We start from the raw sequence: 13,515 nt of genomic DNA, 5'->3' as shown, positions 1-13,515 counted from the left end.
TTGAACTGGGGGATGTGTGTATAGTCGTAGCAGAAATTTAATGCAGCTCTTGCAAAGAACAACCTATCACATAGCATTTTGTCTGTATTGCTTTCTTTGGGGTATGATCATTCTTTTAAGCCATATTGTGGGAAATGGGCAGAATCCAACCATCCTGAAGTCCAAATACATCCTTCTGGGATTCTTCAAAGGGCTTATGCCATCTTCTGCTCTATATCATCCATTGGGTTCTAGGGGTGTGATTGTCAATTTAGGATGCATGATCTCTGGGAGATATCATAAACATGATAGACATCTCTAAATACACTTTGTGTTTCTAAATCAAACAAAACATTATGACGCTGAACTTTGGCTTTCCCATGGATAAGCGATGTCGGCTTGTCCAGACAGCTGTAGGTTGACTTAGCTACATGTCAAAATAACTGCTAGCTGGACAAATACCCCCTTTGGAGTAACTTCCTTAGTAACATATTTGTGCAATATTTCCCGAATGACTGTTACATGCTTTTACATTTAGAAATCATAGAAAAGTGAAGTTGGAAGGTGCCTACAAGGCCATCAAATCCAACCCCCTGCTCAATGCAGGAATATAATCAAAGCATATCTGCCAGGTGATTATCTACATTTTTCTTGAATGCCTCCAGTGCTGGTGTGTGTGTTTAGTCGTTTAGTCGTGTCCGACTCTTCGTGACCCCATGGACCAGAGCACGCCAGGCCCTCCTGTCTTCTACTGCCTCCCGGAGTTGTGTCAATTTCATGTTGGTTGCTTCGCAGACACTGTCCAGCCATCTCATCCTCGGTCGTCCCCTTCTCCTCTTGCCGTCACACCCTCCTAACATCAGGGTTTTTTTTCCAAGGACTCTTTTCTTCTCATGAGATGGCCAAAGTACTGGAGCCTCAGCTTCAGGATCTGTCCTTCCAGTGAGCACTCAGGGTTGATTTCCTTTAGAACTGATAGGTTTGTTCTCCTTGCAGTCCAGGGGATTCTCAAGAGCTTCCTCCAGCACCACAATTCAAAGGCATCAATTCTTCAGCGGTCAGCTTTCTTTATGGTCCAGCTCTCACTTCCATACATCACGACAGGAAAAACCATAGCTTTGACTATTCGGACTTTTGTTGGCAAGGTGATGTCTCTGCTTTTCAAGATGCTGTCAAGATTTCTCATCGCTTTCCTCCCAAGAAGAAGGCGTCTTTTAATTTCGGGGCTGCTGTCTCCATCTGCAGTGATCATGGAGCCCAGGAAAATAAAATTTGACACTGCCTCCATATCTTCCCCTTCCATTTCCCAGGAGGTGATGGGACCAGTGGCCATGATCTTAGTTTTTTTGATGTTGAGTTTCAGACCGTTTTTTGCACTCTCCTCTTTCACTCTCATTACAAGGTTCTTCAATTCCTCCTCACTTTCTGCCATCAGAGTGGTATCATCTGCATATCGGAGGTTGTTGATATTTCTTCCGGCAATCTTAATTCCGGCTTGGGCTTCTTCCAGTCCAGCCTTCCACATGATGTATTCTGCATACAAGTTAAATAAGCTGGGGGACAGTATACAGCCTTGCCGTACTCCTTTCCCAATTTTGAACCACTCAGTTGTTCCATATCCAGTTCTAACTGTTGCTTCCTGTCCCACATATAGGTTTCTCAGGAGACAGATAAAGTGGTCAGGCACTCCCATTTCTTTAAGAACTTGCCATAGTTTGCTGTGGTCCACACAGTCAAAGGCTTTCGCATAGTCAATGAAGCAGAAGTAGATATTTTTCTGGAACTCTCTGGCTTTCTCCATAATCCAGCACAAGTTAGCAATTTGGTCTCGAGTTCCTCTGCCTCTTCGGAATCCAGCTTGTACTTCTGGGAGTTCTCGGTCCACATACTGCTGAAGCCTACCTTGGAGGATTTTGAGCATAACCTTGCTAGCGTGTGAAATGAGTGCAATTGTGCGGTAGTTGGAGCATTCTTTGGCACTGCCTTTCTTTGGGATTGGGATGTAGACTGATCTTTTCCAATCCTCTGGCCACTGTTGAGTTTTCCAAACTTGCTGGCATATTGAATGTAGCACCTTAACAGCATCATCTTTCAAGATTTTAAATAGTTCAATTGGAATGCCATCACCTCCACTCGCCTTGTTGTTAGCCAGGCTTTCTAAGGCCCACTTGACTTCGCTCTCCAGGATGTCTGGCTCAAGGTCAGCAACTACATTGTCTGGGTTGTCCGGGATATCCAAATCTTTCTGATATAATTCCTCTGTGTATTCTTGCCACCTCTTCTTGACGTCTTCTGCTTCTGTTAGGTCCCTCCCATTTTTGTCTTTTATCATGTTCATCTTTGCGCAAAATGTTCCTCTAATATCTCCAATTTTCTTGAACAGATCTCTGGTCTTTCCTTTTCTGTTATCTTCCTCTATTTCTTTGCATTGTTCATTTAAGAAGGCCCTCTTGTCTCTCCTTGCTATTCTCTGGAAGTCTGCATTCAGTTTTCTGTAACTTTCCCTATCTCCCTTGCATTTTGCTTCCCTTCTCCTCTCTGCTATTTCTAAGGCCTCGTTGGACAGCCACTTTGCTTTCTTGCATTTCCTTTTCTTTGGGATGGTTTCCGTTGCTGCCTCCTGGACAATGTTACGAGCCTCTATCCAAAGTTCTTCAGGCACTCTGTCCACCAAATCTAGTTCCTTAAATCTGTTCTTTACTTCCACTCTGTATTCATAAGGGATTTGGTTTAGATTATACCTGAGTGGCCCAGTGGTTTTTCCTACTCTCTTCAGTCTAAGCTTGAATTTTGCTATGAGAAGCTGTTGATCAGAGCCGCAGTCAGCTCCAGGTCTTGTTTTTGCTGACTGTATAGAGCTTCTCCATCTTTGGCTGGGGCACTCAACAAATGTTGAGGTAACTGGTTCCAATGTCATACTGCTCTAACAGGAGGTTTTTCCTGATATTCAGCTGAATCTGGCTTCATTAACTTGAGTCCATTGTTGTGTGTCCTGCACTCTGGGATGATCGAGAACAGATCTTGCCCCTCCTCTGAAGATGCCGACCATAGAGACTGGCGAAACATCAGGAAGAACAACCTTCAGAACACGGCCAAAGAGCCTGAAAAACCCACAACAACCACTAGATCCTTTCGCAAATACAAAGGAAGAATTGATGGAAAAAATAATGGGCCTAGCAGAAATAGATAAACTCTCAGATGTATTAGAACAAAACACAAAACAGATACAAAATGAGAAATGGGAATTATTTTTGTGTGGCTCCAGGCAAATACATAAAATATAGAATATGCAAAATGACTCATAAAAGAGATAAAGAAAGATGAGATCTATGTACAGGAAATTATATATATACCAATGATAAACAGATTGATAAAGGCAAATATAGCAAATATAATAGTATCTGGTTAACCCTGTACCTTAATTATTTTATTTTTATTTTATTTTTTATTTTTTTAGTTATCGTTTTATGTTTTCCCTTTCCTTCTTTTTTATATGTACTATCTATACTGTTTTAAACTAAATAAAGTGTGTAATAATAATAAAAAAAGTTTTGACACTCACATACAAAATCCTCCACCGTTTGGGCCCATCTTACTTGCTGGAGTGTCTCTCAATATCATCTGCCTGACCCACAAGATCATCCCAGTTGAGGATCCCCCAAGTGGCCACCCTGAGGGAGGTCCATAAATCCTCTACAAGAGGTAGGGTCTTCTTTGCGGTGGTTCCAGCTTTATGAAACCAGCTTCTGGAGGAGCTCTGCCTAGCCCCCTCCCTCTGGACTTTTAGGAAGCAATTAAAGACATTGCTTTTCAGGAAGGCTTTCCATACCAACCCTAGCTGAACATCTCTCCCCCTTTTTTTTCCTTTCCCTTCCTCTTCTTCCCTCCCCTCTTTTTCTCCATCCGCTCTGGGATTAGTTGGAACCATCTGTTTTTTGTTGTTTATTATTGCTATTTCTTTTAATATTTCTATTTTTGTTTTTGTTTTCTGTTTTATGAGTTATAACCCACCCAGTGCTGTGACACTAATGCGAATGGGATACAAACTGAATAAATAGATAAGTAAATAAATGAAACAGTATTGAAGGAGATTCACCATTGACATTCAATGGGTGTGGAGAACAAGTAGGGAAAGAGAAGTGGTATGATGGGGGTAATTAAGGAAATCAAGGTAAGGCTCCATGCTTCAATCCATTTGATACCTCATTTCATTTTATATTGCCACCACTTGATGTGTTGATTGTTATTTTCTTGTTTCTATTTACATTTATTGTTTTAGTTGATTGCAAACCACCCAGAATATGCTTTTGCACCAATTGGGCAGTATGCAAAATAAATAAATAAATAAATAAATAAATAAATAAATAAATAAATAAATAAATAAATAAATAAATGCTTCCATCTAGAACACACCCACTACATAGAGGTATTTATTTAAGGGTTGATTTACTGAAGTTCTGTTGATTCAATCACTCTATATTTGTTTGGAGAAATAACTGATTTATGCCATTGTTCACTGCAGAGACCTTAATATATGACTTATTTCTAATGTTTCTTGTTTTAGGCATGAATGCTTGCACTTATATACTAAAACAGAAGGAAAAGAAAGTATCTGTAGGCTTTGCAAGGATCTTTGTAAGTATGCAACTCATTTCGGACATGTGGGTTGTTGGTGTTTTTTTTTTGTCTCCCAGCAGTGGTTTCTTTTCCCCCCTCCCCAAAGAAGACCCATCCGGTCCAGGGCTCTTTTGTGGGGAAAGGGCCATCCCAAAACTTAGTTTTTGGAAAGCACTAGAGAGGATGGAGACATTTTTAAGATGCAACTGATCAGGCTGGAAGACACAAGGTCAGAGTTCCAGAAGGATCCCCAATAGCAAAACAGTGGTCAGCCTGTCAAGAGCCCATTCCTGTTTCTTGAACACGGTTCCCTGGGCAGCAGACTCAGGGGAGTGCTCCTAGATTCATCCTTGAGCCTGGATGCCCAGGTCTCAACAGTGGCCAGGAGTGTATTTGCATGATGAAAACTAGTGTACCAACTACATCCATTTCTGGAGAGATCTGATCTCGCCACTGTCACACACACCTTAGTTACTTCTTGGCTGGATTACTGTAACATACTCTACGTGCGACTGCCGATGGAAAGTGTCCGGAAACTTCAGCTGATGCAAAATGCAGCAGCCAGATTGCTGACAGGGGCTGGTTACAGGGACCACATAACTCCCGTTACAACAGCTCTACTGGCTGCCAGTCAGTTTTTGGACACAATTGACAATGCTGGTTTTAACCAATAAAGCCCTAAATGACCTGGGTCCAAAGTATCTCAAAGACTATATCTCCCACTATGAGCCAGCCTAGGTGTTAGCATCATCAAGAAAGGCCTTTCTCTCAGTCCTGTCACCTTCACAGGTGTGTCTGATGGGCCACAGGAGAGGGCCTTCCCTGTTGCTGCTCCCAGACTTTGGAACTCCCTCCCACAGGAGGCCAGACAGCCCCATCTTTGCTGTTCTTCCACAAGCAGGCAAAGACCCTTCTCTTCAGGCAGGCTTTCCATCAATAACCAGCTATCTGTGTGTGATTTTTAGATGGATTGTTGTGTATTAATGTTTTGATGGGATTTTTAGTACTACTTATGTTTTCCATTGCAGGTTTTCATTTCTCAGAGTGACATTTTTTATTCTTCTTAACATTTGTATATTCGTTGTTCTTAGTTTTAAATATTGTCTTTTAATAATGTTAAACACCATTGCATACTCATTGTTTTCAACTTTAAATATTGCCTTTCAAGTATTGTAAGCTGTCTTGGGTCCTTTTCAAGAAGAAAGGTGGAGTATTTATAGATAAATAAATAATTTGTGGAGTGCCAAGACTTGCAGAAGTTTCACTAGTAATGACCATTAAATTGTTTTAGGCAACCTCAGGAGAAAGCAGCTCAAAATAGCACAGAGAGGATTATCTATTCAGTGACAACTGATTTTTCTTTTTTTCTTCCTTCCTTTTTTTCCTTCTTTTTTTCTTTCCAGTGCCTTCTAGTTCATTCCTCGATCCAGTTGAAAATATGGCTATTAACCCTTAGACCAGGTTCTTATGCCCTCCTATGTGCATCTGTATTGCCTGGAACCTAAAATAATATCCAGAGGTCTTTTCCTTTGCCTGAACAAATTCAGAGAATAGGTTGTGAAACTTACATCCCCAAACATGTTCTCTAGGACAGTGGTCCCCAACCTTGGGCCTCCAGATGTTCTGGGGGTTATAGTCCAAGAACATCTGGAGGCCCAAGGTTGGGGACCACTGCTCTAGGAGATTCTCTTCATCATTAAATGAAGACCATGATGGTGGTGGTGGTGGTGGTGATGATGATGACAGTCTTTTCTATTTTAAAAAATGTTTTAATGATTTTTGGAAATTGGCCATGGTAGCACATAGATTTTATTCTGAATCTGTTTTTACGTATCTATACATTGTATTTTCTATCAGGGTGGGGGACTAAACCCTATAGGGTGTCTCCAATAGAGTAGTTTCATTGAATTAATGTTATTTGGAATTCAAAAATTATATGTCATACTAATTTAATAAGTCTCCTCTTCTAGTTATGACTAACAAGTGAATTTAGCCCTTTATCTTTTACAGCTTTACATTTCCTCTGTGTACTGTCCAGATGATTTATTATTCATCAGTAGTGTAAGAATACTATTAATACATAAGTAAAAAAAATTAATTAATAAACCTCTTCTAAAGAAATATGTACTGTATTATGGGTATAATAGCTCCCATGTTAGTTTGTACCAACAAGCTGCTTGGGGGTACAGCTACACTAGCAGCAAGGAGTAAGCTAGTATAGCCAGCTTGGGAATGGTTGGGATTTATTAAAACAATCTAATCAAGCCTAGCTGTTCATTTAGAAATGGCTCCTGACAATATTGTGAAATAGCTTAATAAATGAGCCACTTCAGGATAGTGGCGAAGTAATCATTTTGGCACAGTACAGGGGAAATGGCGGAGGGGGAGAGTTTTTCACTACATGTGTAGACTATTGCTGATATGTTGTTTCACTTAATGAAAAAAAATATATATTTGCCTTCTCTTAAATGTCTGGTTGAGAAACTGCCTGCAGTCAAACCCACCACCATGGGTGGTTTCTATACTAGTCCTTTAAGGCAAGGCATGATTTAAAAAAAAATGATGTAGTGCATCAGTGATAGTCTATATAGTGGTGCCTCGCTTGACGAGGATAATCCGTTCCAGCGAAATCACTGTAGAGCAAAATCCTCGTCAAGCGAAATTAAAAAGCCCATTGAAATGCATTGAAAACTGCTCAATGCGTTCCAATGGGCTAAGTACCTCAGCGTCCAGCGAAGATCATCCATAGGGTGGCCATTTTCCGATGCCTGTGCAGTGAAAAATCTGTCCTAAAGCACAGTGGGGAGCCATTTTACACAGCGAGCAGCCATTTTGAAACCCGACGATCAGCTTTTTTGATTGTCGTAATGCGAAGAATCGGTTCCCGAAACAGGGAACCGATCATCGGGAAGTGAATTTTGCCCATTAAAACATATTCGGCGTTTAACGAGGTAATAGTTAAGTAAGGCACCACTGTATACAAAAAAATACCACCATTCCACATCCCCTGCCCTCTGCCAAGAAGGGGAAGTAAGTAATTTGCCACTATCCTGAAGTGGCTCATTTATTAAGCTACTTCATGATTTTTGCAAATTGAAAGAAGAAATTGAAAAAGGAAGGCTTGTTTTGGATCAGTTACAGTTACAAAACATGTGGGAGCTAAGCCAAATCAGGGTGATCCTACCGGCAGGTAAGGGGCCAGAAAGGTGTGGGTAGAAACACTCAGGGAGTGGGTTGGTGTGCTCTAGTAAAGATGTTGTCTGATCACTGTCTTAAAAAATGCACCAGCCCATCCTGCAGTGCTCCAAACAGTGGGATAAATAGCCCATGTAGTCAGCCTCTGCCAAGTAAGAAGACCCTCTTTAGGTGACTGCCCCAAGGTCAGGCAATTCATAGCCTCCTACATTCATCTGATGTTAAAACAACAGGAGCACTTTCTAAGAGGAAACAAAAGAGCTGTGAAATTTCAGTTTTACCAGGAGTACAGAGAGCTCTTAATTACTTTGACACAGACTGTGTCAGCTTGTCATTGAACACAACACCTCTGGGATCATGGCATTATCAAGTTTTTCCTGAACAAAATGGAGATGACAGGACGTTTTGGGGCTTGGTATTTATCACTTAGAATCATAGTGCCATAAATCTGAAATATGTTAACTGTCATCATCAATGTGGAAAGGTAGTTTTACAAAACAGCAATAGCTTGCCAGTGTTGTCCAATTTTAACTAAGCTGCCACCCCTGAGGTGTGAGGGCCTGCAGGTAGCTTCAATGATGATAGGAGGATGGACTGTTCATATTTACAGGGCAAGGGTATAGGAAGGGGGTGTGGTCCAAGATTTGGGTTGAGAAAGAGTGGGAGAGCGGGAGAGACAGCTGCTGTTCCCCTGGAGGATGATAAGGGCTTTACCACCTTATTTTAGGTACTGTATAGATATATAAGGTTTTCAAGACGATGTACAGTACTTAGAGTTGTTTCCATTCTGATGTGGATCTCCTACCTCAGTTGATAAATATATCTGGGATGCCATATTACTTTTGATTTAAACAGACATTGGGGGTAGTTGCACAGCCCTTTTTCTCTTCATTTAGAAGCGGTCTTTAAAGAGCTGTGCATAACAATGGCAGCTCTCTAGAACGGCAGGGCCTTGCCTGCAGGTGGCCAAAGCCAGCAAATTCATAGCCTTCACTGCTCTGCCACGTGAGGCAATTGCCTTATTCAGGCAAATAGCAGGGCCTACCCAGTATGGGCTACTGTGGCCTTGTGAAAATGAACTACCTATTTCTAGTTTTAGCTTTGTTCCAGCTTCTGGGCAGACAATCTGTAGGTGTTCTGTCCTGGCTCTGACAGGAAGCTGACAGAATAAGGTAGAACCTTGGAGATCTCCAAAAGGCAATTTCCTGTAGCAAAGTGTGGGTTGAACGAAATGTCTTTATGCCTGTGGCTATCACCCTTCTTTCACCCACCCACTCAGAGGGATATGCCTCTGAATGCAGAAAGCTGTAATATTCCTCCTGTCCTTGAACAGTCTCCTTCAGGTTTTAGTGCTTGTGGAAAGAAGCCAACGTGGAAGGGATGTCATAAGTTCCCTGGTGTGTGTGACAAATGGTTCTGAAGGGTGAAGAGCCATAAGAGCCATTTTGTCACTTGTGGCAAGTGCCATCATCTCCCACTTACTCCATCCTGGCCCATGGGTAAAAAAGGAAAACATGCTGTCTCCCCAAAAGAAAGAGAAAGTGCATGCTTTCAAAACAAGCAAGCAAACCAGGAAAGCAAATGGAGCCAGAAGATGTTGCTGTTTATTTTCCTATCACTTGCCTAGAGATTCACCTTTAGATTTTGTTCCCTTCTAAATGTTTGTGCTTTGGGACAAAGCCTCAGTTGCTCCACCCTATCACACTCCTGGTTGGGTGGCACACTAAATTCAGATTATACTGACTCAGGTCCCAGGTCAAGGGTCCATTGCTCAATGAATTACAATCCATCAGGCTCAGGCACTGGCTGAGAGCCACTCAGGCTTGTTGTGCAGAATGACTTCTCCCTCTTGGTCTGAGTCAGAATCAAAAGCCAGACTATGGCTCCAGGTAGAGTAATGACAATGACTCCTAAAGCACTTTAATCTGTCACCTAATGACCAGAGCAAGTGTTCTGTTCCAGGATTTTCTAGATAACTGGCTCAATTTACAGACAGACAGATGAAAAGAGCTGAAGCTAATTGTACAATAGTGTCACAAGCAATAAATTTGTCTGGCAATCAAATAGAAAAGGATGTGGGCATCTGACAGATGCAGCAAACACAAGGGTCCAGTGATGACCATAAGGATATTTAAGTAGCTCTCAACATTCCTGTTCTCTCAGGGATTCTGTGAGTTAATCATTAAAAGTAGGCAAATAATGAATCCTACCCCACCCACCTCCATACTGAGCAAACTGAGTGTCAGAATGCATCTCTATATAAATCTGGTCAGAAGGTATTTATTTTATTATCTTTGTATCCGTAGTGTGGGTGTGTTTCAACTACATCTCCTTCCATAAGGGAGGGCTGTTAAGCCAGTGCATGCTTTCCCTGATTGCAAAGGGCGAGTAGGAGACAGGGTCTGTCCACACTGGCATATAAATATGATACAGTATATGAATAGCTGATAGCACAATTTGGATCAGACCACATCTAATTGTCTTTCTACTTAGAATGATCCATCTTTCCCTTTAAGAGTTGTCCTACACTTTTCTGACACAGTACTAGGGCATGCATTCTTTTTGTCATGATTTGGAGCCCAGAAGGCTCAGGGGGCAGGCAGGGAAGAGGAGACCAGGAAGCTGTCCAAGACTAGTGAAGGCTCCTCAGTTAACACTCCCTCAGAGGCAAACGCTGCACACTGGCTTGAAATTGGCAAGTAATTTCATGACCATGGCTGCGTAATGTTGTCCAGTACACTTCAATTTGTTCTCTCAGTGAGTGGAATGCAGAGAGTGCAGGGCATGATCTTTCCCTTGTGATCCCTCCTCCCTTGCTTATCTCTGTGGATGCTTTATCATTGATTGAATGTAGTAATAATGAAGATGCTCAGTGTGGTGGACTCAGAAGACATAGCTTCAAATTCCAGCTTGGTTATGGAAACTCACTGCAGAGTGGGTGGGACTGGTAAAACCACAACTTAAATATCCTATTTACCTTGAAAACCCTGTTATAGTTATCAGTCATTTCTGACTTGATGGCATGTAACATACACACATAGTAATAATCATCTTAAGCAATTTTGGGGTGAGGGTTAAGATTTTCTTTTTTCTCCTCCTCCTTAATTTTTCTTCAGTGGAGATTTATGGCAGTAGTTACATTCATTGACTTCATCACAAATACTAACTAGACAGAAGTTTTATATGTGCGAGTCAGTATTTAGTCTTCAAAAAAATAAAGGGAGCTTTTGTTGACACTAAAAACAAACAGAAAGTAGAAAGTAGAAAACAAACAAAAAGTTGCTGTTTTCTGGTACAAAAAATAGCAAAGAGTTTTGTGGTACCTTACAGAAAATAAATGTTTCTAATGTTGCAGAATTGTTAAGGTAAGAAATTTCATTCTCGAAGGAGAAGGAAATGGAGGAAGCAGTGAGGTGTGTTGTTTTCTTTCACGTTTGTGTGTTTTGTTTTGTTTTGGAAAATGGAAAATAAATATCCATGCCTATTAGATCCACTTGCGCAAAAGTATTCTTAGTAATAAAAGAGAATATTCTGCCCCTCAATGAAAACGATTCTGAAAAATGACCAGTAATGGATTTTCCCCTCCACTACAGCATTTGCTTTAGACTCGCCTATTGTCGTCAAGAAGGGGTCCATCATTCTGAACTACCACAGGCCCCATTTGCTTCTTTGAAGGGCCAGAAAGTTGAAAAGTGTTATGATTAATAAAAATGTGACCCTGTTTTCAACCTCTCATTGAGTCTTGACTCGTTATTCTGGGGTGGGAGGACAAGCCTCTTTGAGAAATCATGTTTTATTTTGTATAAACAAGGGGTCCAGAAGTTAGAAAACATCATGAAGGACATTGTGAGGTACAACATTCCACAGGCAACAGCTCTATCGTTATAGGTTTTTCAGGCTGTTTGACCGTGTTCTGAAGGTTTTTCTTCCTGACGTTTTGCCAGTCTCTGTGGCTGGCATCTTCAGAGGACTGGAGTTAGAACTCTGTCTGTGTTCTGGAGTTCTGACTCCTGACCCCTGAAGATGCCGGCCACAGAGACTGGTGAAACATCAGGAAGGAAAACCTCCAGAACATGGCCAAACAGACCGAAAAACCTACAACAACCATTGGATCCCAGCCATGAAAGCCTTCGGAAATACAAATAGCTCTGCCTGGTGTTTGAGTGAATTAAAACAGAAACCACAAAAGAGGTAAAAACCAAAGAAGCTCATGTTTGGAAAATAACTGTCTAACATATTACCCTGGGAATCGCCTTTTATGAGCCTTCCTCCCCTCCTTTCTGGAGAATATTATCTTAAAATAGGATGTGGGAATTGCGTTGGTGTATCCATATGGTTTAGGATTCTTGCCTGAAGTGTTGCTTTGAATAGAACAGCTGGATATGTACCTGGCCCAATATCAAAGAGCTGTCCTTCCACTCTCACTATTTGCTTATGTAGCAAAGCTTGTTATTCACTTGTTATTGTAGATCACATCCTGTGTTTGCCAGCTGATGGATGCAATATCCCATCAGAATAACTGCAGTTCTCATGTGGGGGGAAAAACTCAATGAGAAACCAAAATCCATAAAATTTGAGAGCAGAGTTAAAGTGGAGAGAGGGATTATGCTGCTGTTCTTCTGTCCTGTCTGATGTCCATTCATTTACTTTATTAATTTGAAATGTTTATCCTCAGATTTCAAAAATATTTATCTAACTATTGATTTTAAATGTTTAACTGTTATAGGGGTTCATGGAACAACTGACAAATAGAAAACCCAGAACTTGAAAAAGTTAATGTTTGGGATGACATCTGTCAGAATCCTCCAGTTACAGTGAGTACTACAAGTTCTAATCCAAAAAAGTATTTTTTTTCAAGTTCTGACAAGCTCAGTGGAATAATATAGATCCATCAACAAAGGAGCAACAGATTGGAAGATCTTCAGCATGACTTATCTGTTCTCACTGATTTGGGCATGCTAAATACATCATTTAAATGCATCAGCACTGCACCAGGATAATTTAACATATTCTAGAAAATACATATGAGCATCGTGAAACATGGAGCTTTAACACAACTATTTCAGTAGAGCAAAATCTAGAATGAGCTTCCTTGAAGAATGTGAGGACTGTGGGTGCATTTGGGTGTACCCTGGGCAGTGGCGGCACCTTGTCAGCTGATCTTTCCACTCTAAAAGCACCACTGGATTGCTTCTGACCAGACTTCCAATTAGGAATTGTTAACATTATGACTGGACCTTATAATTGCAATCATTCCTGCCTGGCAACTTTTGAAAAGCCATATTTGTGGCATGGTTCTTCTGATATCTGTTCATTGTTCTCCCTCATTGCTAGTTCAGTGATAACTGGATCAGTGGAAGAAGCTTGTGACGCGAATGACAATGTTCATGAGCCAAATCCAGCCTTTGGGTACAGATTCCCCCCCCCCCACTTTGATCTGTGCCTTCCTTGCAGATCAAGGCCTCCTATGTTCTGTGGCTGCATGCCAACACCTTTGTTGCTGTCTTTATTAAGACTCTGCCTGAACCTTTGAAATAATACTCTTCTTTCATACAGGATTGTCTCTTCTGCTTGCTGTGCTCTAAAAAAAACAGAACATCCTTCCAGGAAAGTAATAATTCTGTAGTCTGTTTCATAAGCTAGAAAATTCTGATTGGAGATGCTTCAATAAAAATCGAGTATTTCCCCAGGGGCTACAGATGTGTAATCATCACAGGAACTGCT

At 41.1% G+C, this 13,515-nt stretch overlaps 1 long non-coding RNA gene across 1 annotated transcript in view; it reads left to right on the top strand.

Moving 5' to 3' along the window:
• Positions 1 to 13,515, top strand: part of LOC140705883 (uncharacterized) — a 60,070-nt gene that overhangs the window by 22,114 nt on the left and 24,441 nt on the right. The window contains exon 2 of the long non-coding RNA XR_013540558.1: positions 12,518 to 12,605. This is a non-coding gene — a long non-coding RNA (uncharacterized LOC140705883). The remainder of the gene's footprint in view (positions 1 to 12,517; positions 12,606 to 13,515) is intronic.

This window comes from Pogona vitticeps, chromosome 1, assembly GCF_051106095.1.
Source record: "Pogona vitticeps strain Pit_001003342236 chromosome 1, PviZW2.1, whole genome shotgun sequence".
Lineage (NCBI taxonomy): Eukaryota > Metazoa > Chordata > Lepidosauria > Squamata > Agamidae > Pogona > Pogona vitticeps.
Note: the sequence above shows the minus strand (reverse complement) of the source record. Positions and strands in the feature narration are given on the sequence as shown.